Below are 23,114 nucleotides of genomic sequence, written 5' to 3'. Positions count from 1 at the left end.
CTGAGGTTCAGAGGAGTTCACTAACTGGTTCAGAGTTGCAGGGCTGGGAATGACCCTGGACAGACCAACACCTGAGGCTCCATGGCTATATTCAGTACAGATGAATCACAGAACTGCTCTTCTCAGAGTTTGGTGCCAGAGGGACATACTGTAGCCTCGTGTAAGCACCAACTTGAATGGAATATTGCCCTCTTACCAGTGCAGGTGTGTGGGTGTCCAGGACAGCCCTGGATGCTGCTGACTCAAAAGAGCAGCCCCTAAGAAAACACAAAAGAAGAAGAGTGCATTTATATGTAAAACCAAGGGCATTTCCTGGTCTTCTTCTGGCAATTAGGGTTGCAGAGAAGTTATACTGCCTAAAACACAAATATTCTCATTTCCGTGAGTCTAGAGTCAGGAAGGCCTTCCCTCAACTTAATGTTCTCAAGTATATGCAAATGATGTGTATGTCAGGTTATTTGGGGGATATTCAGTGTTCAGGGAATAAACATTTTTGCCACCAGTATTCTTCAAAGAGCTGGAGCAAATAATCCTAAAATTTGTATGGAATCAGAAGAGACCCTGAATTGCTAAGGAAATGTTGAAAAACAAAAATAAAACTGGGGGCATCACGTTACCTGATTTCAAGCTTTACTACAAAGCTGTCATCACCAAGACAGCATGGTACTGGCATAAAAACAGACACATAGACCAGTGGAACAGAGTAGAGAGCCCAGATATGGACCCTCAACTCTATGGTCAAATAATCTTCAACACAGCAGGAAAAAATATACAGTGGAAAAAAGACAGTCTCTTCAATAAATGGTGCTGGGAAAACTGGGCAGCTATATGTAGAAGAATGAAACTCGACCATTCTCTTACACCGTACACAAAGATAAACTCAAAATGGATAAAAGACCTCAGTGTGAGACAGGAATCCATCAGAATCCTAGAGGAGAATATAAGCTGTAACCTCTTCGATATCAGCCACAGCAACTTCTTTCAAGATATGTCTCCAAAGGCAAAGGAAACATGCAAACATCAACTTTTGAGACTTCGTCAAGATCAAAAGCTTCTGCACAGCAAAGGAAACAGTCAACAAAACAAAGAGGCAACCCACGGAATGGGAGAAGATATTTGCAAATGACAGTACAGACAAAAGGTTGATATCCAGGATCTATAAAGAACTCCTCAAACTCAACACACACAAAACAGACAATCATATCAAAAAATGGGCAGAAGATATGGACAGACACTTCTCCAATGAAGACATACAAATGGCTATCAGACACATGAAAAAATGTTCATCATCACTAGCCATCAGGGAGATTCAAATTAAAAGCACATTTAGATAGCACCTTACACCAGTTAGAATGGCCAAAATTAGCAAGACAGGAAATAACATGTGTTGGAGAGGATGTGGAGACAGGGGAACCCTCTTACACTGTTGGTGGGAATGCAAGTTGGTGCAGCCACTTTGGAGAATAGTGTGGAGATTCCTCAAGAAATTAAAAATAGAACTTCCCTCTGACCCTGCACTTGCACTACTGGGTGTTTACCCTAAAGATACAGATGGAGTGAAAAGAAGGGTCATCTGTACCCCATGTTCATAGCAGCAATGGCCACGGTCGCCAAGAAAGAACCAAGATGCCCTTCAATGGACGAATGGATAAGGAAGATGTGGTCCATGTACACTATGGAGTATTATTCCTCCTTCAGAAAGGATGAATACACAACTTTTGTATCAACATGGATGGAAGAGATTATGCTGAGTGAAATAAGTCAAGCAGAGTGAGTCAATTATCATATGGTTTCACTTATTTGTGGAGTATAACAAATAACAAGGAGGACATGGGGAGATGGAGAGGAGAAGGAAGTTGAGGGAAATTGGAAGAGGAGTGAAAATGAGAGACTATGGACTCTGAAAAACAACCTAAGGGTTTTGAAGTTGGGGGGTGGAGGTTGGGGGAACCAGGTGGTGGGTATTAGAGAGGGCATGTATTACATGGAGCACTGGGTGTGGTGCAAAAACAATGAATACTGTTACACTGCAAAGAAATTTTAAAAAAAGAACAATCACAGTCTAGGGGAATCCATGATTTTTTTTTCTTTTCACTCATAAGGGCTCTTTATAAAGGCTTTAAAATCTCAGAGAGATACCCTTGCCTGTTACCATTTCCCAAAGTGGTGTGCACATCCTACTGCTGGTACATGGGGTAATTTTAGTGCTACAAGGACTTTTTTAATTATTTGAATGCATTAGCTTCCATTTGTGACAGTAACATTAATTTTAAAAAGTATTCAAGTAGAAAAGGCTGGTAGTTAACTAGCTCAGCAGTTTTTTTGGGAAGTGTTAATTGCAGGAGTAAATGACATTTGTCCAAACTGACACTGTGCTGAGTTAAGGAATCAGGATGTTGATAAAGGAAAAATTGATAAAATGAATCCATTGTCAACCACTGGTGTGAAGTGTCCTATTCACAATTATCCATGGGAAGCTGGACCAACTCATAGGAGTTTATCTTGTCCCTGTTCCCACAATTCTTGCACCCTCATCAAGGAGGCCACCACGAGGACAGTGCCAGTAAAGAGAAGTCCTGGGAAAGGTCTGTCAATTACTCAGCAGAGACATCATCCAGCATAATAATATTCACATGATAGAGATCCTAGAAAGAGAAGAGAGTGATAGGGTGGCAGAAATTACATGAAAAAATAATACATGAAAACTTCCTTGACCTGGGAAAGAAAATAGACATCCATTACCAACAAGAACAGAGAGCCTCCAACAAAATTAACCCATGAAGGTCCACACTAAGACATATAATAATTAAAATGGTGAACAGTGGGATGCCTGGGTGACTCAGTTGGTTAAGTGTCTGCCTTAAGCACAGGTTATGATCCCAGGGTCCTGGAATTGAGTCCTGCATCATGTTCCCTGCTCAGCAAAGAGTATGCTTCTCTCTCTGCCTGCCACTGCCCGTGCTTGTTCTCTCTTTCTCTCTTTTTCTCTCTCTGACAAATAAACAAATAAAATCTTTTAAAAAAATTAAAAATAAAATGGTGAAGGGTAACAATAAAAAGAGAATTTTAATAGCCAGGACAAAATAGCAGAGAACAAACAACACACATAGGAGATACTCTCTGGAGCACCAGTCCCTGGGCAATAGGGGGCATTACACAGAAGAGCACTGCTAGACTCTTCTTTATAAGTCCATTACTTTCAAGAACAGAAGACATAGCAGACTTTTCTAACACACACAGCTGACTTTTCTAACACAGAGAAACAGGTACAGAGACTTAGACAAAATTAGAAGACAGAGAAATTCATCCCAAATGAAAGAACAGGACAAGGCCATGGTCAGAAATATAAGCAAAGCAGATGTAAGTAATATTTTCGATAGAGAATTTATTTTTCTTATTTTTTTAAAGATTTATTTATTTATATGACAGAGAGAGTGCATGAGAGGAGGAAGGGCAGAGAGAGAGAATCTTCAAACAAACTCCCCTCTGAACACAAGACCTACTTGGAGTTTCAATTCCACAACCCATGAGGTCATGACCTAGCCAAAAATAAGAGTTCAACTCTCAGGGTGCCTGGGTGGCTCAGTTGTTAAGCCTTTAGCTCAGGTCATTATTCCAGCATCCTGGAATCAAGCTCCGTGTCCTGCTCCTTGCTCAGCAGAAAGCCTGCTTCTCCCTCTTCTGGTTCCCTGGTGTTTTTTCTCTCTCTCTGTCAAATAAATAAATAAATAAAATCTTTAAAGAAAAAAAGAGTCAGACACTCAACCGATTGAGCCATCCAGGCACCCCCAACAGAGAATTTAAAGTAATGATTATAAGGATACTCATGAGAGTTGAGAAAGAGTGGAAGACAAGACTGAGACACAAAACAGAGATAAGGAATAACATAGCAAAGATAAATGGCTCAATAAGTGAAGTGAGAAAAAATGCTTGATGGAATGAACAGCAGGCGGGAAGAAGCAGAGGAACAAATTAATTACCTAGAAGACAGAGTAATGGAAAGTAATCAAGCTAAAAAAGGGGGGGGGGGGCAAGAAAAAAGAATTATACAAAAAGGGAATTTGGAAATTCAGTGACTCCACGAAATGTAATAAGATGCATATTATAGGATTTCCAAAAAGAAAAAGAGAGGAAAGAGAGCAGAAAATTGATTTGAAGAAATAATAGTTGAAGACATCCCTAAACTGGGGAATGAAACAGATAATCAGATCCAAGAGGCACAGAGAACCACAACAAGATGAACAAAAACAGATCCACACCAAGACAATATAATTAAATTAGTGATAAAAAAAATTTTTAAACAGCAAGACAAAAGAAAGCAGAAACATATAAGGGAATTCAAAGCCTCATAAGGTTAACAGGGGGTTTCTTTTCAACAAAAATGTTCCAAATCAGAAGGGAGTGGGTGGATATATTTTAAGTGCTGAATGGGAAAATTCTGCAGCCAAGAGTAGTCTATCCAGCAAGGTTATCATTCAGCATAGAATAGAAGGAGAGATAAAGAGTATCCCAGACAAACAAAAACTAAAGGAGTTCATAAATACTAAACCAGCCTTGCAAGAAATATTAAAGGGGACTCTTGGCATGGAAAGGAAAGACCAGAAGTGTGTATAATGGTAGGAAACAAAAGCAGTAAAAATGAATATATTAAAAAATCAGTTAAGGAATTCACAAAATAGAGGGATGTAAAATATAAAAACAAATACCTAAAATGTGGGGAGGAGAAGAGAAAATAATGAGCTTACTCAAATGACTAACAACTTAATATAGACCATTATATGCAGAACATGTTATGTACAGAGCTATTGGTAACCATAAATCACACCAATAAATATACAAAGAATAAGAAATCTAATATGACTAAATATATCACTAAAGAAACCCAACAAATCACAAGAGAAAGATGAAAGGATCAGAGAAGATCTTCACAAACAAACACAAAATAAACAATAAAATGGCAATAAATTCACATCTATCAATAATTACTCTGAATATAAATGGACTAAATGCTTGAATCAAAAGATATAGACTAAGTGTAGACTCCCGTCAAAATATATAGAATGTCAGAATGGACAAAAAAACAAGACCTCCACTCCGCCTACAAGACACTCTTTTTAGACCTAAAGACACTGCAGATTAAAAGTGAGGAGATGGTGAAACATTTATCACGCTAATGGTTGTCAAAAGAAAACTGGAGTAGCAATACATATATTGGAAAAAATAGACTTTAAAGCAAAGATTATAACAAAAGACAAAGAAGTACACTAATAATAATAAAGGGGACAATCTAACAAGAAGATATAATAACTGTAAATATTTGTGCATCCAACATGGAGCACACAAATATTAAACCAGTTAATAACAAACATAAAGAACTAATTGATACTAATACAACATTAGTAGGGAACATTAACACTCCATTTACATCAATGGACAGATCACCTAAGCAGAAAATCAAAAAGGAAACAATGGCTTTGAATGACACATTGGAAAAGATGGATTTAACAGATATATGCAGAACATTTCATTTTAAAACAGCAGAATATACAGTCTTTTCAAGTGCATATTCTCCAGAATAGATCACATATTGGATCACAAAACAAGCCTTAACCTATTCAAGAAGATCAAACTCATACCATGCATCTTTTTTGACAACAGCACTATGAAACTAGAAATCAACCAGAAGAAAAAATCTAGAAAGACCACAATACATGGAAGTTAAATAACTTGCTGCTAAACAATGAATGGGTTAACTGGGAAATGAAAGAAATCAAAAGGTATATGGGAACAAATGAAAATGAAAATGTAATAGTCCAAAACCATAGGGCTACAGCAAAAGTGGTTTTAAGAGGGAAGATTATAGCAACACAGACATACCTCAAGAAGGAAGAAAAATCTCAAAGAACCTAACCTTACACATAAAGGAGCTGGGGACGAAAAAACAAACAAACAAAACAGCATACAAATCCTAAAATCAACACAAGGGAAAGAATAAAGATAAGAGCAGAAATAAATGATATAGAAAGTAAAAGACCCAATACAACAGAGCAATGAAACCTGGAGTTGGTTCTTTGAAAAAATTAACAAAATTGATAAATCCCCAGGCAGACTTATCAAAAAGGGAAGAGGAAGGAACCAAATAAATAAATTCACAAATGAGAGAGGACAAATAAAAACTAACACCACAGAAATACAAACAATTATAGGAAAATATTATGAAAAATGTATGTCAACAAATTGGACGACCTGGAAGAAATGAATAAATTCCTAGAGACATATAAATTACCAAAACCAAAACAAGAAAAAATAGAAAACTTGAGTAGACTGATAACCAGCAAAGAAATTGAATCAGTAACCAAACAACTCCCAAAAAACAAAATTCCAGAACCAGATGATTTTGCAGTTGTGTTCTACCAAACATTGAAACTCTTCTAAAACTATTCCAAAAATTTAAAAAGGAAGAAAAACTTCCAAATTCATTCTATAAGGCCAATATTACTCTGATACCTCAATACCAAAGACACCACAAAAAAAAGAGAGCTACAGGTTGATATATCTGATGAACATCGATACAAAAATCTTCAACAAAATAGTAGCAAATCAAATTCGACAACACATTAAAAAAAAAATTCACCCTGATCAAGGGAATTTATTCTTGGGCTGCAAGCATGGTTTAATATTTTCAAATGAATCAATGTGATACATCACATCAATAACAAAGGATAACAAACATACAATCATTTCAATAGATGGAGAAAAAGGATTTGACAAAGTAAGTCCATTCATGATAAAAAAAAATAAAACCCTCAAGAAAGTAGGTATAGATGGAACATACCTCCATGTAACAAGGCCTTATATGAAAAACCCATGGCTAACATAATCTTCAATGGGGAAAAACTGGGAGTTTTTCCTCTATGGGAACAAGACAATGATTTTCACTCTCATCACTTTTATTTTATACATAGTACTAAATAGAGCAATCAGACAATAAAAAGAAAAGACATCTACATTGATAAGAAGTTTCAGTATTTGCTGGTGACATGATATTGTACATAGAAAACCTAAAAGACTATACCAAAACAGTGCTAGAACTGATACACAAATTCAGTAAGCTCACAGAATACAAAATCAATGTAAAAAGATCTGTTGCATTTCTATACACTAACAATGAAACAGCAGAAAGAGTAATTAAGAAAACAATCCCATTTACAATTGCACCAAAAGCAATAGATATCTAGGAATAAACCCAACCAAAAAAGGTGAGAGACCTATACTCTGAAAACTATGAACCTCTAAGTAAAGAAATTGAAAATGGCACAAAGAAATGAGAAGACATTCCATGATCATGGAATGCAAGAACAAATATTGTCAAAGTATCTATACTGCCCAAATCAGTCTACACATTTAATGCAATCCCTACCAGAATACCAACAGCAGTTTCACAGAACTAAAACAAGCAATTCTAAAACTTTTATGGAACTACAAAAGACCCCAAATAGCTGAAACAATCTTGAAGAAGAAAAGCAAAGCTGGAGGCATCACAATTTCAGATTTTAAATTATATTACAAAGCTGTAGTAATCAAAATGGTATGGTCCCAGGACAAAAACAGACACATATATCAGTAGAACAGAACAGAAAACCCAGAAATGAACCCACAACTATAGGGTCAGTTAATATTTGAGAAAGCAGGAAAGAATATCTAACGGGGAAAAAAAAAGACAGTCTCTTCAACAAATTCTGTTGGGAAAACTGGACAACAGAAAAAAAATGAAACTGGACTACTGTCTTACACCATAAGGGAAAACAAATTCAAAATGGATTACAAACCTAAATGTGAGACATGAAACCATAAAAATCCTAGAACAAAACATAGGCAGTAACCACTTGTACATCAACCATAGTTGAATGTCAGTCTTGCTGGATCATGTATTCTTGGCTGCATGTTCTTCTCATTTAGTGCCCTGAATATATCTTGCCAGCCCTTTCTGGCTTGCCAGGTCTCTGTGGACAGGTCTGACATTATTCTGATGGGCTTTCCTCTGTAAGAAAGTAGCCTCTTTGTCCTAGCGGCTTTCAAGAGATTATATCTACAATTATGATTCCTCAATTTGACTACGAGCTGCCTTGATGGTTTTTTTTTTGGAATCTTTAATCTTGGGTGGAAAATTTTCAGCTTCTAGTACATGAACACTGGTTCCATTTGTGAGATTGGGAAAATTTTCATGAAGAACTTGTTCCACTATATCTTCTAGACTTCTTTCTTTCTCCTCCCCCTCAGGGATTCCAATAATTCTGACGTTGGAATGTTTCATGGCATCATTTGCTTCCCTGATTCTGTTTTTGTGGCTTCTAAGCTGTTTGTTCCAGGCTTCCTCCTGATCCTTTCTCTCTATTTGTTTGTCCTCCAGATCACTAATTCTATCTTCTGTCTCAGTTACCCTAGCTTTTAGAGAATTTAGATTAGATTGGAACTCATTGTGAACCTCATCCCTGGTAGCTTTCAGCTCTGCCCTAACATTGTGAACATCATCCCTGGTTGCTTTCAGTTCTGTCCTAATCTATTCTGTTTGGTCATCATGGCTTTCTTCAACCTAGCCATTGCCTGGATAATTGTTAGCCTGAATTCTCTTTCCAACATATTGTCTATGTTGATAGCCATTAGCTCTGTTGCAGAAGGCCCATCCTCTGTATTTTTCTTCTGTTGGGCACTCCTCCTCCTAGTCATTTTGGTGAGAGATGACTGAATGGATGTAGCTGGATGTATCAACCGTGGTGCAGTCAAGGTGCACCCTGGAATGCTTCTGAGCAATCAGGTTTCCCCACTTAAATGAGAGGAAAAAAAAAAAAAAAGAAAGAGAGAGAGAGAGAGGGAAAAAAGTGAAGATAAAAGAGAAGGTTCAGCCCACATGGGTCCCAAGGTAAGACTGATGAAGTATACAAACAAAAACAAAAACAAAAAAGACTTATAAAAGTATATAACAAGAGAAAAAATATATATATATGCAAATAAAGGAAGAACCTCATCAAAAAGAACCCCAAGTATAAGATTTATATACTATCAGGACAAACACAGAAACACTGGTGGAAGAAAAAGATGGGAGAGTGGTTATAAATTCTCAGTGTGGGCGATGAAGGATGTATCTTGATATCTTTTTTAAAGGACTTAACTTTCCTAGATAAAGGGGGATTAAAAATTGGTTTACCTATGGGGTAGCATTGATTGGGGAAAGGGGAATACCTTGAAGTTTAACTCTATATGAATATTAGAAAATAAAAATAAAAAAGGAATAAACTAAACTAAACTAAAATTTAGAAAAAAAATAAAAAATAGAAATGCAAAAGAAAAACACAGGTGTATGTATCAAAAAGTTCAGCTTAGAAGGTTATTACGGAATTTGATGTACTGGACATCTCACTGTGATGGTAAATAGGTTAAAAAATTATCTGTATAAAAAAATGAACCAGAATAGTGGGAACAAGTTAAAAATAAAAGTTGTCCTATGAAGTAGTGGTGGTTGTTCTCTTGTAGTCTTTTTTTTTCTCTTTTTCTTTCCTGGTTGGTTTTCTGGGGGAGGGGCCTGCCACGTGGGTTTTCAGTCAATGATGTTCCCTGAGTTAAGTCCTCCTACCCCCCTCAAGGGGGTGGGCTCTGAGTAAACCAGTTTTCTTCACGCTTTGTTCTCTGGAGGTTTTTATGTTTGTTCACTTTTTTTTTTTTTTCCTCTTGCCTTGACCGTTTTTGATGGTTTTTATAGGTTTAGAGGAAAGCAAACTGCACCCTGACCTCCCTCTCAGAGAGAAGCCTCAGCCTGGTCCCCTGTGGGTGCTGCAGAGCCTATATAAATTCCCCCTTGGCTGCTGGCACAGCAGGTTCTGAGTGGCGGTCCCTGGGGATGCAGGATCTTCTGTTTGTACCCAAAACCACAGCAGTGGCATTTGTCTGGGCAGCTCCAGACTGCCAGAGAGGTTCCAAGCAGCGAGCACACACAGATTTTCCCACTGGCCCCGGCTGGGAGTGCATGGTCTTTCTGGGTTAAGAGCGCCAGGCTTGCACATACCTCTCTCAGGGGAGGATGTTGATAGTGCGCGCATGTGTCTCAGGCTCTGGTAGCAGGGAACAGGTCTGAGATCACCAGGCTGGGCCTTTGCGCACCTCTCTCAGGGGAGGGTTTGGGGCCCGCAATCCTCTCAGGCTCTGAAACAATGGCACGGGTCTAAGAGAGCGGGGCTGGGCCTTCGTGGACCTCTCTCAGGGCAGGGTGAGGGGCACGTGTGTTTCAGGCTCTATAGCACAGCTCGGCATTCTGCCATCTGGCTAGGCTCCCAGCCCCTCACAGGAGCCAGACCACACGCGTTCTCGGGCATGCTGGCAGCTCAGGGACCAAGACCTGATTTCTGCGCCACAATCTCTCTGGCTCAGCTCCAGGGGAGGCTGTCCTGGGTCTGGGGACTTAAGCCTCTGTCCCTAGCCGCCCGATTCCCATGGTTTCCCCCACCACAATCCTTTGCTCTTTCTGAGTACTTTCAACCAGTCTCCAAGTTAATGCTGGTCCCCATTGCAGGGCACTCTCGTATTAGGGATATTACTTTCCAATCAGTCACCTCTGGTGGCTCCCTCCCCCTTTTGTTTATCTTCCGATATCAGTCTGACGTTCCCACACCACTTTACCTGTCCACTGGCGTCTTCTCCCCGTGTAGAGATCCAGATGTGTATAATTCTAATCTCAGGCTGATTTCATGGGTGATTAGAATTCTTTGGTAGGTAATCAGCTCACTTTAGGGTACAGGTTGTAACGGCGCCTCCTCCTATTTCCCCGGCCATCTTGTCTCCCTTCCGTCTTTCTGCTGTTCTAAATAGAGTATCATGTCATCTGCAAATACTGAAAGTTTGACTTCTTCCTTGATTATCTGGATGCCTTCTATTTCTTTTTGTTTTCTGGTAGCTGTGGCTAGGACTTCCACTACTATGTTCAATAATAGCAGTATGCAAAAGGATGAAACAGGACCACTTTCTTACATCATACACAAAAATAAATTCAAAATGGATGAAAGACCTAAAAGTGAGACAGGAAACTCAAAATCCTAGAGAACACAAGCAGTAACCTCTTCGACATTGGCCATAGCAACTTCTTCCCAGATATGTCTCTCAATGCAAGGGAAACAGAACCAAAAACAAACTATTGGGACTTCATCAAATAAACAGCTTCTGCACAGCAAAGGAAATAATCGACAAAACTAAAAGGCAACTTACAGAATGGGAGAAGATACTTGGAAATGATGTATCTGATAAAGGGTTAGTAGGCAAAATATACAAACAACTTATAAAACCAAACACCCAAAAAAACCAAATAATTCAATTAAAAAATGGTCAGAAGACAGGAATAAACGTTTTTTCAAAGAAGACATAGAGAGGGCCAATAGCCACATGAAAAGGTCTTCAACATCACTCAACAACAAGTCAATACAAATCAAAACTACAAAGAGTTATCACCTCACACTTGTCAGAATCGCTAAAATTAACAGCATGGGAAATAACAGGTGTTGGCAAAGATGTGGAGAAAGGGGAACCCATTTACAGTGTTGGCAGGAATTCAAACACAGTGTAGTCTCTCTGGAAAACAGTATGGAGTTTCCTCAAAAAGTTAAAAATAGGACTACCCTATGATCCACAAATAGCACTACTAGGTATTTACACAAATAACAGAAAAATACAAATTGGAAGTGATACAAGCACCTGAATGTTTATAGCAGCATTATCAACAATAGCCAAATTGTGGAAAGAACCCAAATGTTCATCAACTGGTGAAGAGATAAAGAAGTGGAATATATAAAAGAATTAAGTCATGTCATTTGCAAAAATATCGGTTGAGCTAGAAAATATTATACTAAGTGAAATGAGAAAAAGACAAATACCATATGATTTCACTCATTATGGAATTTAAGAGAAGAAACAATCATAGTGGAAAAAAGACTCTTAACTATAAAGAACAAACTGATGGTTACCAGAGGGGAGGTTAGAGGTTAGAGGGGGGTTGAATTAAATAGGTGATGGGGATTATGGAGGGTACTTGTGATGTATATAAGTGTTGAATCACTAAATTATACAACTTAAACTAATATTAAACTGTATGTTAACTAACTGGAATTTAAATAAAAACTTAAAAAATAAATCAAAGATAAAATTCATTCTTGTTTATTGCTAAGTAGTAGTATATTGTATAGATAAAATAGTGTGTTTATCCACTCACCTCTTGATGGACATTAGGAATATTTCAAGACTGGGGCTATTACAAATGTACTGCTGTGGACATTTCCTGTTTTTTTCTCTTGGAATGTCTGGGTCGTGTGGTAGGTGTATGTTTAACTTTTTAAGAAACTGCCAGATAGCTTTTCAAGGTGGCAGTACTCTGTTACATTCCCACCATTGGTGTAGAAGTATTCCAGTTTCCCTACACATCTGCTCACACTTGTATAGTCAACCTCTTTTATTTTCACCATTTTTATATGTGCACAATAGTGTCTCATTTCACAGTCCACTGACCATATGAGCAACACCCTGCAGGCTGCAGAACGATGGTCACAGGATAAATGACAGTCTTGCCTTTGCTCCTCAGGAAGAAAGCTAGGACAATGCAATAAACGCTACTGAAAAGTCTGATGAGCCATTTGATGCCTACCTTCTAACACACAAAATAAATTCCAAATGGATTAGACCTATGCTTTTAAAATATCTCAGTTAAAAAGTATGATTGTTTGCTCCATAGCAAAAATTCCCAAATACATGAAAAGAACATAAGTATTCAAATGTATGTGTTCCAATCCATACTGAATTTTCCATCTGCATACCCAAACCTTCTTTTCCTTCTTTTGTCTGGCTCTATGGAATGCCCTTGACTCCAATCACACAGACAGCTGACTACCTGTGGAAATATTGATCTGTTTCACATATCAGCAACTTTGTGCTGGGAAGGTGCCTACCCCTATTATTCACCTAGCGAATTCCTATTCATTCTGCAACACTCATTGTGAATAAATTCCGCATCCCTGCTGGTAACTGCCACCTGCACATTTGCCTCTCCCCCCTGCACATTCTTATAGCACTTCTTCTTATTACTTGAAATGCACTGTTTTCATGTTGATTTTTTGAAATTGTCAGTCCTCCTAGGGTGAAGACCTTGCATTTTGGGGAAACTATTGTTTCAGTACCCAACAATGTGCACTGAGTGAAAAGAGTAAAATATACATGATATTGTAATAGGTAGTTATCCAATGCCTTCTAGTGGAGCTCACTCCCTAGTACTATTCCTTTTACTAGAAGCATAGCACTAGAGTTTCTAGATGGAGCATCATTTTTGCATCTGGTTATGCCACTCAGTTTGTCTCCTTAAATCCAAGCTCAAAGCCTGTGGCTTTGAGTTACCTGTGTAACTCAAAGCCAGTCTAGGCAAGTCTAGGCATGGGCTAGTTTCTGTCTGTTTCGTCACCCTGATGGTTTTAGTTTCATGTGGATGTAGTTGGTCTGCAGCCTCATTTCAGGAAACCTGGACATTTCACTTGGATTTCTTCTACTCTAACATCAGTTTTCCTGCTATTTCTTTGTTTACAGTGGAAACCCTCAGGGCAAAATTAGTTCTGAGATTTTAGCTTACCTTCCATGTTCTTGTCTTTTTTCAAGGTGTGGTCTGATGATTATTTATTCTCTTGATAGCTCTTGGATGCTTTTAAGATGGTATATTTTAACACCATTCAAATATTTTAGTTTTTCTCAGAGCAAAGGTTGGTCTGAATTATAGTCTGTCATTACTGGAACCATTTATTTCTTTCACAGTTGGGAAAAAAATAAAAAGAAACATTCAAGCTTATTTGGGCTATCAGTGTCAGTTTTAACTTATGGATACTGAACCAAAAAAAAAAAAAAACACATTAGTATTTTCCCCTTTGCAAATAAAATATTCTTTGCAATAGCAGAAGCCTAAGCACCTTGAGAGATAAAGCTTCTTATGTGTCTTGGAACATTTGAAAAGCGGTTATAGGTTAATGGACCATGATTTGTAGGGAAGTATTGCAGATCTTTTTATTTATTTTTTATTTTTTTAAAGATTTTATTTATTTGACAGAGAGAGATCACAAGCAGGCAGAGAGGCAAGCAGAGAGAGAGAGAGGAGGAAGCAGGCTCCCCGCTGAGCAGAGAGCAGGTATGGGACTTGACCCCAGAACCCTGAGATCATGACCTGAGCTGAAGGCAGAGGGTTAACCCACTGAGCCACCCAGGCACCCTGCAGATCTTTTTAAAGTCACCCTTCCAAAACACTTAAATCTCATTATCCTAAATTGAGGGAGAGACTGCAGAAGCAGTTTAGACTCCCAGTGTCTGGCTATCATCTCTCTTATAGAGATGTGATGTGTCAGAAAACAGTGAGAAATTATCTGATTCATGAAAGAAAGAACAAATTAATGAACAAACCAAAGGTCTCTAAGCCTGAGCTTGATAAGGTGCCTAGTGCTACATTTCCAGAATTGTGGCCTCTGTGGCCACTGAGATAACATCAAAGACAATTTAAATCAGACTAGAATGCAATTATCATTTACCTAACCGCGTGCCTCATTTTCTACATTAAAGCCCTCTATGGGAGATGCTAGATTTAAGTAATCAGACAAAAAACCTCTGCAGAAAAGCTTTTGGCCAGTTCATTTATGGGGGAGAGGCATGAGTCCCACAGTGTAGACAAGGTGCTTTCCAGAAGACCTGAAAGTTGTGGTCAGAAGTAGTTACTCAGTAGGGGAAGAAGCACAATGAGAAGAGAACTACCATTATGCCTTGAATGGTTCCTCTGTACCATCTATCCCTACTTGCTCTCTCAGCACCTTGGGTCCAGGCAGCAGACAAGCTGCCTCACATTCTGGACTTGAACTTCCATGCTATGACGGGTAGCAAGATCGAATGGGAACATGGGCAGCCAGGGATCCAGAATAGTGGGCGCACTAAGGCAAAAGCATGCCTAATTTTGTTGAAAAGATGCAGGGACCCATCTGGCTATCTGTTGATGATTCCATATGACAGAAGGGGTGGTGTTCAGCAACTCCTCTGCATGAGATCAGCAGTTGTCTACATGGAGGACAATAGAATATAAATTAAAACAGCAGAAGAAGGCAATATTGGTGTTTGTTATCTAATCTTGCCTCAGGAGGAAAATTTTCTCCATGTGGGGTGATTTCTGTTGCAGACCCCCTTTGGCTGGAAGATTCCTGCTGTCAGTCATGAACCCATGCTTTGGCAGGATGCTATTTGGAGGAATAGTTCCAAGAAGCATTTCTAGGATCTCTGTCTGGAGAATGTCCCAGAATTCCAGATTTTCAGATGAGGTCCTGAGCTCAGGGATCCCTGTGTCTCTGGGTAGATTTAGTTTCCAGAGCGAATAATTTGTGTATTATTGGCAGATACAGGCCATTGGCTTTTCCTATGCTGTCCTTCAGCTTCAGGGTCTCCCCCAGACACTGGGAGCATTGGCTGATTGTGCCCTACCTTCCTGCTTCCTTATTCAACTACAACTTTCAAATCATCTACTGGCATCAGGTCTCTACAGTTACCCATTTACTCATTAGCTACTGGTTCTCTCCTCCATTTCTCCTCCTCCCCTCTCCCTTCTTCTTCTTCTTTTCTTCTTCTTCCTTCCCTCCTCCAGTTTTCTCCTTAAAAATCACTTTATCACCAATGTCAAAGGTCAACCTCTCCTAAGACTTCTGGTCTGACTTTTGGAAGTCATAAAAACTGAAAAAACAATTGGAAAAATAAGAAAACTGTAAAAAAAAAAAAAAAAAAAAGGCAAGGCCAGTTTCTGACATGTTTTGATTTTAAAAACATGGCCAGTGCAACATACAGACCTACATTCTACTTCATCAAATCCAGCCTGAGTCTGCATACCTAAGCCAGTGTCTAAAATTTGCCTTCTTTCTTCCTATTAATAAAATCTCTCTGGAATTTGTACCTTGTTGAAAGCCGTACCTTGCATCTTTGGTTAATGCTTTTGTCATCCGTTATACTAGTTCTTATAATTCTCTGTCCATTTGCCTGGACTATTCTCTGCAGATTAGCCCACTTTGGAAGTGTTTATATGAGTCCTAAAGAGGATTATGCATAGGTTCACTGAGATAATGGTCTTGGAAACTGAAAACAAGTTTCTGCTTCATAGGTTCTGTTTACTTGAAGATAAAAGTGAAGAAAAAGACCTTAACTGAAAGTGCAAATTGACATTGAGATTTCTTTATTATTATGTCCAGAAGTTTTACCATACTTTATAGTTACCATACATAAATGTTATGATTATCCTAAACAAACAAATAAACCCCAAAATAGAATTACCTTATGACCCAGCAATTCTACATTTGAGTGGAAGAATTGAAAGCAGGACTCAAACAGATATTTGTACACCATATTCATAGCAGCATTATTTGCAATAGCTGACAGTGGAAACAATGCAAATGTCCATCCACAGATGAATTAAATAATAAAATATGGAATGTACATACATGGAATAGTATTCAGCCTTGAAAAAAAGAAGGGAATTCTGGGTATGCCTGGGTGGTGTAGTAGGTTAAAGGCTTTAGCCTCTGCCTTTGGCTCAGGTCATGATCCCAGCATCCTGGGATTGAGCCCTGCATCGGGCTCTCTGCTCAGCAGGGAGCCTGCTTCCTCCTCTCTCTCTCTCTGCCTGCCTCTCTGCCTACTTGTGATCATTGTCTGTCAAATAAATAAATAAATAAAGGAATTCTGATACATGCTGAATGTGGATGAACCTTGAGAACATTAGGCTGAGTGAAAAAGCAAAACACAAAAATATAAATATCATATAATTCCATTTGTATAAGATACAAATCTTTCAGTTTCAGAGGAACTGAAATCATAGAAACAGAAAGTAGAATGGTGATTGCTGAGGATTGAGGGGAGGAGGGAATGGGGAGTTGTTCAATGGGTACAGAGTTTCAATTTTGCAAGGTGAAAAGAGTTCTGAAGATATATGGTTGTGATGGAGCACAACAATGTGAATACATTTAATTTCGTTCAACTCTACATTTAAAAATGGTTACAGTTATAAATTCTATGTTATGTATATCATACCACAATAAAAGTTATGATTAATTTGGAGTCATACGTATTAAACCCTGCTTTACCTACAGTACAAGATTTCACTCTGGAATGGAAAGGGATATATATGGAAGGAAATTTTGAGGGGCTGCTTGCAATCACTCTGTATTACATTTGTCCATATTCTTGCATTTATATACAAGCATGAAGCATATCTGTGTCATTTTGAAGAGGCATTGTATTGTTTTGCTGTTGTTATAAACCAGTTCAATATGCCATTCCTGAAATACCCTTGTATTTATTTATTTTATTTATTTTCTTTTTTTTAAATTTTTTTTTATTTCTTTTCAGCGTAACAGTATTCATTGTTTTTGAACCACACTCAGTGCTCCATGCAATATGTGCCCTCCCCAATACCCACCACTTGGTTCCCCCAACCTCCCACCCCCCGCCCCTTCAAAATCCTCAGGTTGTTTTTCAGAGTCCATAATTTGGAGGAAATTAATTTTCAGGTGTCTGTAGTTTTTATTACAACACTACAAGGGTGAGGTTTGTACTGACTTTGATTTTGCTTCTTCAAGTAACCTCAGAAGGTATCAATGTGGAAAGAAAGTAAAAGGGAGAGATCTTTGAAAACTCTTTTGTCCAGGATTTATTGTTAAAAAAAACTCAAGGAACCCAACTGCTAAACTGAAGATCCTGGGTTATTCTGGTCCAAAATCAACCTTTGAATCCAGCATGATTAACTGTGTGGACATTAATAAGTTGCTTAGTGAAGTAACTTATACTGTTAACACCCAAAATGGAGGAATAAGGAAAAAAAAAAAAAAAAAACAGTGGAGTTGCAACATAGTATTCCTGTAGCTATTAAACCAAATTCGGTATAGTTTGAAAGCTTGGGAAATACTTGTGTCAAGTTAAAGTATTCCTGATGGGAATATTTACATTAAATCTAACTGAACCTTTTATTTTAATTTCTAGTTTTCAGGAAATACACAGGGGACAGGACCAAGTCAAATGATGTCGTGTGTCACAAATGAGATCACATTACAATTCCAGAATGTGGGCATTTGATGAGGCAATTGTCCTGGTCTCTTCAAATGTCATAACTGAACGTGACTAAGAAGATGTAACAACCAAATGCAATGCATATATCTTCATTGTATCCATGTTTTAAAAAATTAAGCTATAAAAAACATTTTGGGGAAAAAGTTCCTACCGCCTTCAATATAGTACATCATTTACTGTCTGTCTTCTCCCCATAAGAAATAGATTCTTGAAGGCAGGTATTTTACTTCTTATTGTTGTTATTTTTTTTTTAAGATTTTATTTATTTATTTGACAGAGATCACAATTAGGCAGAGAGGCTGGCAGAGAGAGGGGAAGGGAAGCAGGCTCCCTGCTGAGCAGAGAGCCTTATGTGGAGCTCGATCCCAGGACCCTGGGATCACGACCTGAGCCAAAAGCAGAGGCTTTAACCCACTGAGCCACCCAGGGTGGCTTGTTGTTGCTCTTTACTGGTATCCTGGATAGGTACCCAGGATAGTGCCTAAATCATAATAGGTGCTTAAATAGTTCATGAATGAATGGATAGACATGTCTTAGTCTGTTTGGGCTGCCATAACAAAATGTCACAGAGCAGAAACTTATTTCTCACAGTTCTGGAGGATGAAAGCCCAAGATCAGAGCATGGAATCAACATCCAAGCTGTGCACACCCAGGAGATCAAGACCATCAACATCAAATTTGCCTCCTTCATCAACAAAATGAGGCACCTGGAGTAGCAGAATAAAATTCTGGAGACCAAGTGGAGCCTTCTACAGCATCAGAAAACTACTCAGAGCAACAACGACATGTTCAAGAGCTACATCAACAACCTCTGGTGGCAACTGGACACCCTGGGCCCAGAGAAGCTGGAGGTAGAGCTTGGCAACATGCAGGGGCTGGTGGAGGACTTCAAGAATAAATAGGAGGAGATCAAAGAGCCTGCAGACACTGAGAATGATTTTGTCCTCATAAAGAAGGGTGTGGATGAAGCTTACATGAACAAGGTAGAACTAGTCTCCCACCTGGATGGGCTGACTGACGAGATCAGCTTCTTAAGGCAGCTGTATGAAGAGGAGATCGTGAGCTACAGTCCTAGATCTCCAACACATCAGTGGTGCTATCCATGGACAAGACCTGCTCCCTGGACATAGATGGCATGATCGCTGAAGCCAATGCCCAATATGAAGACATTGCCAACCATACCCGGGGTGCAGCCAAGACCATGTACCAGATCAAGTATGAGGAGCTGCAGACACTGGCTGGGAAACACAGGGATGACCTCAGTAGAGACGAAGATTTCCAAGATGAACCAGAGAAGCAGCTGACACCAGGCTGAGATTGAGGCCCTCAGAAACCAGAGGGCCAGCCTGGAGGCTGCCATTGCTGATGCCAAGCACCATGTGGAGCTGGCCATTAAGGATGCCAGTGCTAAGGTGGCCGAGCTGGAGGCTGCCCTGCAGTGAGCCAAGCAGGACATGGCCCAGCACCTGTGTGAATACCAGGAACTCGTGAACGTCAAGCTCGTTCTGGAAATTGTGATTGCCACCTACCACAAGCTGCTGGGAGGTGAGGAGGGCTGGCTGGAGTCTGGGATGCAGAACATGAGTATCCATACTAAGACCATCAGCGTCTTCCCAGGTGGGCTGAGCTGGGCCCCTCAGGGGCTCACAAACCCTGGCCTCAACTATGGCCTGTGCACCTCCCAGTCTAGCTTTGGCCCTGCTGGTTCCTTCAGCCATAGCAGCTCCTCCAAGGCTATGGTGGTGAAAAACATCGAGACCTGTGATACGAAGCTGGTGTTCCAGTCATCTGTTGTCCTGTACAAGTGAACAACCACCGTGGTCCCTCCCAGCCTCCCTGCTCTTGTGGCTGCTATAGAGCTTTGGGGGAAGGAGCTGTGCAGGGGAATGTCTCAAACAGGAGATCCACCTAAGACTCAGTCCCAGTCCTCAGCCTACCCCTGGGGGGAGTCTATTGCCCTGGGTACCCTTCTTGTCTATGGCCCAACTAAAAGCCAATTTGAGTGTTTTTTCCCAAATAAAGCCTCAGTTAATTCTGCCAATCCCACCCCCTCCTCCAGCCAAAAAAAAAACAAAAAACAAAAAAACGAATCCCTCATTCAGGCATGCCCTATTCATGGGGCCCTGATGGTAATGCAATTTTTTACTGGCTCAGAGATAGGATCTAATAGGGCCTGGCACCATGGATAGAGAGGATTACTGACAAAGGTGGACAAAGGATTGTTCTCTTCACAGGATCTCCACTAGCTAGCAGTGGGTTCCTCTTAATCTGCATTAACAATGTGGTTATAGTCCTTGAAAATTCTGGACTGTGAAGTGTTTCAGAAAGGCAGGCTTTTCCTGCACTTTCCATCTAACCGTCACAGGGAACAAGAATGCCCATGCTTCCCACAGCTTTCCTCTTTTCTACAAGTTGCTTGCCAGTTGTTCCTGTTTGTCCCTCATTTTTTCACATGGATACTATAAAACAACCTTCTACTGAGTTTGGGTGCCTGGCTGTTTCCTTTCCTTATTCTGTCCAGTTTGGAAGACTGGAAAAATGGTTGAGATCAGAACTGGTCTTCCTGCCCTGAGGGTGGAGCTCAAAGTGGGGAAGGAGCACCTGCTGGGCAGCTGGAGAGGCCAGAACACTTAAGGATACTTTTCTATAAAGGCAGCAGAACCCCTCCTGCCCACTTCAAATGCAAGGGTCACTCTCTTCAGAGATGGTGGCCCAGTGGGTATCAGACTCCCACCACTCAACACAAAGAAGTAAAGAAAACTCCCCACCATGCAAAAACCACCACACTTGTCTTTGTGGAGTCTTTACCCACTAGTGTTTTATTTACCAAGGGGTGTGCTGAGTCTGCTTGGATGGCTTGGAAGGGGTGGCTGTACTAATCTCAATAACCGTGTATATTGGCATATGCTACAAATCAGAGTGGTTTCCTGGAGAGGGAATTGTTAAACATGCACCATCCCACCCCAGCTTATATAGCACCTAGGGTGTCACAGGCAGCTCTGTTCCATTATTGTGTTATGAATGGAGTGACCAGGAACTCTGTATAATGAAAAGGCACATCATCAGTGATTATCCCAGGACAATGGGCAGAGATGAGGACTGTAATGGGGAACTGGGGACATGCAGTCACTAATTTTGAACTCTTTGCCAGGTTTGTAATTATTATTCTAAAGCATAATTTCCTTTTAGCGGTACAGCATTCCTTCAGCTGGAAATTTGGAAGATTTTTCTATTATTCAACTATTTATAATTTTTCCTATAGTAAATGATATTTCAATAAATGTGTATAAAAATAAAATTTTGAGAGTGTAATTTCAAGGCAGGAGGTATAAATATCATATTAAAACTCTAAATACACATTGCCAAATTGCTTACCCAAAAGGTAATAGACATATTTATGTTCTTCTTTCATCAGCCCAATTCACCAGAGCCTTTCTAGTACTTAGAATTAGAGCCGAGAAGACTTTCCAGTCCTCTCTGTTCCTCCCTTTATAGATTTTGCTTTCCAGCTAAACTGAGTAGGTCTGGGAACTCAACAAGCTCTGTTCTCTCTGGGCTTCATCTGCTCCTTTGCTCCTGTGTTCCCTCCACAAAGAGGTTGCCCCCTATCTCTCTTCAGCCCTATCAAGGGCTGCAAGCACCTCACAAATACCCTATCAGACAGTGACAGTCCTGAATGTACACAACAGGCAATGAAACAAAAATATGTGGCAAGGAGCCAGTTGGTAAAGGAAATTTATTTGCCCTTCACTTTGATGGGATTGACAAAAAAAAAAAAAAAAAAATTCCTAGTGGCAAATGCTCTCTGCAAATCCTGAAGTCCTGGGAAAATCTCAGAGGTATCTGAGGAAAGAGATCAATGCCCTCCATCTACTCCAGCACACACTTCTACACAACAAAGGCTGTGAATACCTGTATCTCTGTCTGAGTCTTCCACTCAGTTTTCCCACCTGGACTGGTCTGAACACATGATGGAAACAGCTGTCCACCCACAAAGAATGGGGCTTTGGTGCATACATGTCCCAGCCAGACCCAGGCCCAGGGGTGTGTTCTCCCAGTTACATGGGGCTTCACATTGAGAAGAGCCTCACACCTGGCTTAATGATCTGCTGTCAACACCTTGAAATTCTTAGTAATTCTATCTTTGGACTAGTGTTGCAAGTGAAGGCTGATGGGGCCCTGGAGAATGTGTGTGAGCAGAGGATAATCATACAATGTGCGTATTCCCCACCATTGTTCCTTTCCTCCTCATTTCCATAGAATATTCTTGATGCCCCACAAGTACAAAATTTAGAAACTCAAGATATCAGGGGAACAAGCAAGTACAGGATAAATGTGTCACATCAATGTTTGAGTAAAGGGGAACAGATAGCCTCAAGGGCTACACTTTCCGATCACACCAGAACTTGCTTCAAAGGCGGAAAGATTTGGGAACAATCAAGGAATTCTTTCTTACTCTTGTTAATTGTCTATATTAACCAAACACTTATGCTGAAAATGAAGAGACAGAAAGAAAGGGAAAGCTGAGAAACTCACATCACTTCTCTTTCAGTCCTTCCTTACTCATTAGTAAGTCAAATATAGATAGCACTGGTAGAACGGGCACCTATGGAGAAGTGAAATATGACTGGGTGGGTTAGTTCTGTGCAGTGCAGTCACCATTCTGGTAAGAGAGAGAGAGATGCATTGTAAACTGCCAAATAAGAACTGCATAATTTTGATGATTCTGTGTGTGAGTCAAATTCTGATATTTGCATTTAAAACTGCTATTTGCACTCTATAATATTAAGATGAACATTAAGATGTATGCTAATAATTAAAAATTCTTCCTTATCCTTTGAGGGCTGAAATAACTTTGAGGCACCTTCTCCACTAAGAGTAGAGCTCAGTGGGATTGAGCTCCAGCTGTCCCCATGGGTCACTTACTTGATTATACCCCTTCTTTCTGGCTGCCTTCTTTC

General features: G+C 39.7%; 1 pseudogene; it reads left to right on the top strand.

Annotated features, from left to right (window-relative positions):
* The first annotated feature begins 14,923 nt into the window (after positions 1-14,923).
* On the top strand, positions 14,924-19,961 carry LOC131999263 (keratin, type II cytoskeletal 8-like; annotated as a pseudogene).
* Positions 19,962-23,114: the final 3,153 nt, after the last annotated feature.

The sequence above is a fragment of the Mustela nigripes genome, chromosome 13 (genome assembly GCF_022355385.1).
Source record: "Mustela nigripes isolate SB6536 chromosome 13, MUSNIG.SB6536, whole genome shotgun sequence".
Taxonomy (NCBI): domain Eukaryota; kingdom Metazoa; phylum Chordata; class Mammalia; order Carnivora; family Mustelidae; genus Mustela; species Mustela nigripes.
Note: the sequence above shows the minus strand (reverse complement) of the source record. Positions and strands in the feature narration are given on the sequence as shown.